Source organism: Microtus ochrogaster, unplaced genomic scaffold (assembly GCF_000317375.1).
Source record: "Microtus ochrogaster isolate Prairie Vole_2 unplaced genomic scaffold, MicOch1.0 UNK6, whole genome shotgun sequence".
Classification (NCBI taxonomy): Eukaryota; Metazoa; Chordata; class Mammalia; order Rodentia; family Cricetidae; genus Microtus; species Microtus ochrogaster.
Window position 1 is genome coordinate 9937975 of NW_004949104.1, and position 5105 is coordinate 9943079.

Sequence of the window (5105 nt, forward strand, 5' to 3'; positions counted from 1 at the left end):
CGGTCTGTACACCAGGGTGGCCTTGAACTCACAGAGAGCCTCCTGCCTCTGCCTTTCAAGGGCTGGGATTAAATGCCTGTGCAACACCCGCCAAACTGTGTGTGTTTCTCTTTAAGAGCCAGTGCGGTGGGGGCGGGGCTGAGTGTGTCGGGGGCTAGCAGAGGGCGGAGGTACGGGCTGGGAAGAGCGGCCCTCCCGAGTGCGCGCGCGCCGTGCGGGGGCGGGATCAAGACCCGTCCGCATGGCTGGCTGTGGCCCCGGATGAGGAAGTGCGGTAGGGAGGGGGGGGGTCTGTAGAAGCGGTGGAGGCCGGAGCGCCCTCGGGCCTCGGCTCCAGAAGATCTGGTAGAGTTGGCGTCGGCGGGGACAGCGGGGACCGAGGCAGCCGAGGCCAAGGTTGCAGCATGAGCACGGGCCACGGAGCAGGCCACAGGGTAAGAGGCCCAGGTGGCCCCACAACGCCATGGGGGTCCTCCCCCGGCCGGTGCTGACTAAGGGGGTCCTGGCCCCCAGCCTCTCGGGGCGCTGAGGGCACCAAAGCTGCGTTGTTCGTGACAGGAACACCCACAGACATCGAGTAGATCAAGCACCACGTCACTGGGAGAAAACAGCTTCTCGGAGTCCTGGCTCCAGGGGAAAGAGGCTCCTTTTCAACTTCCATCTGCAGGGCACCCCCCCCCCCCCAAAACTTCTCTCCTTGGAGAGGCTAGCGCCCCTCTTCTGCACACGCCTTTCCTCGGGTCAGGTCTGTTTGTCCGCGAAGGGAGACCGTTTGTGGTGGTAAAGGGAAATTCTTTATTCTAAGGATTTAAGGGATTATCCCCCAAACGACCCCCACTTTTGGCAGCGTCTTCCAAGTGAAGTAGATTCTCAACTTCCCTAAAAGGTGACAGAGGTATCCTTCTTTTTTGCAAAAAAAAGGAAAAAACAAAGCAAAACAAAAGATTTGTATTCTCTCCATTTTTCCCCTTCTCAAGATAGAGGAAGGCCCAGAATTTGTGTTACTGCAAGTCCTCTCTCGCCGTCCCTCAGGCACGTCCAGCAAGGAAGCTCTGCTTTTTGTGTTGTTATTAGGTCTTCTACTGCTTCTCTTCCTCTTTTGGAGTGTGGTATTTGCAAGTTTGTGTCTCCCACTTAACCATCTTGACCTTGACTCTTCGCCAGGCAGTGGCAGCCCACCTTTAACCTGGTACTTTTTTTCTCTCTCTAAATTGGCATGAGGTGCCCAGTGAACTTTTGGTCAGTTGTAATATTGGTTGGTGAAGAAAGTAAAGTCACGCTCAAAGAAGCAGGTGTTTGCATGACTCTACCCTCCATCACTAATGTTTCACCCACTCTTCCCACTGGAAAGGCTTTTCCCACAATCCTATGATAAAGGATCTCTCTTTTCCTTTTGGATCCTACTGTACTCTAGTCCCCAAGTTAAGAAAGAGAGCCTTAGTGAAAATCAGAAGGAAAAAAAAAGATTAAATTTTGTTGTTTTTCAAAACAGGGTTTCTCTGAGTAACAGCTCTGACTGTCTTCGAACTCTCTTTCTAGACTAGGCTGGCCTCAAACTCAGAAGATCCGCCTGTCTCTGCCTCCTGAGTTCTGGGATTTAAATGTGTGACTAATATTTGGAAACAGACTATTATTATTATTTGAGATTAGGTCTCAATGCAGCCCAGTGTGTACCCTAGACTGACCTTCAACCCCTGACCCTTGACAGTTCTTCTGTCTCAGTCTCCAGAATGCTGCTGTTTTAGGCATGTTCCATCATGTGCCTCGTTTTCTTTTGAGACAGGGTCTCATGTAGCTCACACTGGTCCCATTTGCTATATAGCCAACTTCTGATTCTCCTATCTCTGTCTCCCCAGTAAAATTCTTAAGAGGGAGGGAAGCTTGATGTTACAAGGCAGACTTTTTTTGTCCACCAAATCTTTCTAGGTCTGCTTTCCCACTGCCTTCACTTGCTTTTGTGACAGGAAAAAAAAAAGCTTCCTTTTCTCTACATATCCTTTGCAGCATCTGGTGATCCTAAGAAAATAAGACTGGCCTTTCCCAGTATGGGAAGTGGTGCAGATGGTTTCTTTCCCCATTCCCTTGGATAACTCTATGAAAACTTTTCCTACATGGTCTCGTCAGTAGACATAAGGCCATTTTCAGTTTTATGCCCTCTGTTGAAAGATGGACCCCCTCCCCCCCATGTTAGTTAGAAGGGAAAGGGCAGAATTGCCTGAGGCCTCAGAGGCTCCCTGCACCGTTGATGTTTCAGTTTGTGTTGAGATCTTGTTTAGAGACAGGGTCTAGCCGTGGAGCTCTAGCTGGCCTCGCTCACCATTTAACCAAGTCTGTCCTTGAACTCTCAGCCCTCCTCTTGCCTCCGCCTCTCTCTAGGTGTGGGGCCTCAGGTGTGAGCCATTAAAGTTTCTTCTTTTTCTGTTCCTCAAGAAGAGGCCTCTTTTCCAAATTCTCTCATGGAAGAACTGACTATGGGTGTCTGAATGTCCCTTACAGAGGGACTGGCTACAAGATCTGAATCTTTGGAAAGGAAAGGTTGAAAGGGGTGCTGGGAACTTCTGAGGGCCTGCTCATTCTTTTTTTTTTTTTTTTTTTGAGACAGGGTTTCGCTGTGGCTTTGGAGCCTGTCCTGGAACTAGTTCTGTAGACCTGGCTGGTCTCGAACTCGGGCCTGCTCATTCTTGTAGTGTTCCTTGCCACAAGCATGACAGTGCCCAGTGTTCCTTACTTCCATCCTTCTTTCCTCTATTTATTTATTTGTTTGTTTGTTTGTTTTCTGAGACGGTTTTCTCTGTATAGCTCTGGAATTCCCTCTGTAGACCAGGCTGGCCCCAAACTCAAAGAGATCTGTCTGCCTCTGCTTCCCAAGTGCTGGGATTAAAGGTGTGCGCCATCATGCCCAGCTATGTGCCCACTGTTCTTTTTTTTTTTTTTTTGGTTTTTCGAGACAGGGTTTCTCTGTGGCTTTGGAGCCTGTCCTGGAACTAGCTCTGTAGACCAGGCTGGTCTCGAACTCACAGAGATCCGCCTGCCTCTGCCTCCCGAGTGCTGGGATTAAAGGCATGCGCCACCACTGCACGGCCTGTGCCCACTGTTCTTAATAGCTTCTTTTACATTTGAACTAAAGAGAAGGGATTATTGGGGCACATAGTTTTCTGTTCTGCTTTCTTTGAATAATTTGTTTGATTTGTTTTTTTTCCTCCTGTGTTTTTGCTTTATTGCTGTCAAGTTTTACATCCAAAACTATTATTTGGGAAAAGTTGAATTAATTGATTAGAAATGTTGCCACTGTAGGATTTTTGGCATTGCAAAATATCCTAATGAGACAGTTCTGATTTTGCCATCTTTTTTGGGGGGGGGGTAGGGCACACACTTCCAGATTACCTGAAGGCACATTGAAGAAAAGCTTTCTGTCTTTTTTTGGTATGGAAAATGTTCTTAAATTGCCTTAAATGCCCATGAGTACCTACTGAAGGCATTAGTTTGAGCCCTGTACTCCTGTTGATATCTGTTGTAGTGTGTGTGCTGAAACAAAAGAGAAGTTATCCTTTTCATAGTGGGGTTTTCTTGTGATTATTTTGGCTTGTTCATTTTGCATCGAAAAAACAAGCCCAGGAAAGCTCATTCACACTGAAGATGTTCCAGGCTGTGCAGCTAATGAGTGGAGTCTCTTGCCGGAGAGATTGAACTATTCCCTCCAAAGCTTGCGTTGGAAACAGATAAGAGCTCAATTATTATAATATCTTTTTTTCATCTTCTTTTTGTTTTTCGAGACAGTGTTTTTCTTTGTAACCCTGGCTGTCCTGGAACTCTTTAGACCAGGCTGGCCTCAAACTCAGAGATTTTACCTGCCTCTCTGCCTCCTGAGTGCGCCACCACCATCTGGCTAAGATTTATTTTTAAATTTTATTTTTATCTGTCTGTCTGTCTGTCTGTCTATCTATCTATCTATCTATCTATCTATCTATCCATCCATCCATCCATCCATCCATCCATCTAATTATTCAAGACAACATTTTTTTGTATAGCTTTGACTGTCTTGGAACTCACTCTGTTGACCAGTTTGGCCTCTAACTCACAGAGATCCACCTGCCTCTGCCTCCCAAATACTGGGATTAATGGTGTGTGCTACATCTCCCAGCTTTAAATTTTATGTATGTGAATGTTTTGCTTGAATAAGTATATATCTGTGTACCGTGTGTTCTTGGTACCTGTAGAGACCAGAAGGGGGTATCACATTCCCAGAGCCAGAATTATAGACAGTTGTGAGCTGACATGTGGGTGTTGGGAATCAAACCAGGTCCTCTGGAAGAGCAACAAGTACCCTTAACCATTAAGCCATCTGTCCAGCCCAGTAACAGTCATTCTTAAGTTAATAGGTTAATTTTCACTTAAACCTTAAACTAGATAATGGCCTGGTATCCTTCCCTGGTAGCTTGGTTAAAAAGATGTTGTGTGCTTGAGTGTTTTACCTGCAATGTCCACAGGCACCAGAAGAGAGCGTTAGATACCCGGAACTAGAGTTAGCAGAAGGTAGCTGCTATGTAGGTACTGAGAACCAAACCTGGGTCCTTTGCAAGAGCAGACAGTGCTCTGAACCACTGAGCCATCTTTCCAGCCTTAAGTTTAGAACTTTTTCTTTTACTTGCTTATTTATCTGTCTGTCTGTTTATAATGGAGACCATGTCTCACTGTGTACCCCTGGGTAGCTTGGAACTCTCTGTGTAGACCACATTAGCCTCAAACTCATCCATTTGTCTCTGCTTCTCTATATTGTGCTGGTTCCCTTGGAAGGTGGTTGTGATTTACCATATGGGTGCTGCGAACTAAACTCAGGTTCTTTGTGAGAATAGCAAGTGCCCTTAACCACTGGGCCATCATCTCTCCAGTCCCAAAACAATTGTATTATTCCAGAAAGAAGCTGCGCATTCCCTGTCACTTTGTGATGGCAGCACTCTTATCCCTAAGCAACTGCTAATACTTTACAGATTTTCCTATGCTTGATTTTCATATAAATAGAGTCTTACAATTCCTGATTTTTCTGACAGGTTTCTTACATTTTTAGCATAGCTTTTTCAAAGTCTGTCAATTTTTTTTTTTTTTTT

General features: G+C 46.1%; 1 protein-coding gene across 6 annotated transcripts in view; it reads left to right on the forward strand.

The window, feature by feature from the left end:
* Positions 1–279: 279 nt before the first annotated feature.
* The window catches only part of Prr14l (proline rich 14 like), a 75720-nt gene continuing 70894 nt past the window's right edge, over positions 280–5105 (forward strand). For all 6 annotated transcript variants that reach the window (XM_005366085.3, XM_026788776.1, XM_013353374.2 and 3 more), the window contains exon 1: positions 280–434. The gene's annotated coding sequence lies outside the window, so the exon portion shown is untranslated. The remainder of the gene's footprint in view (positions 435–5105) is intronic.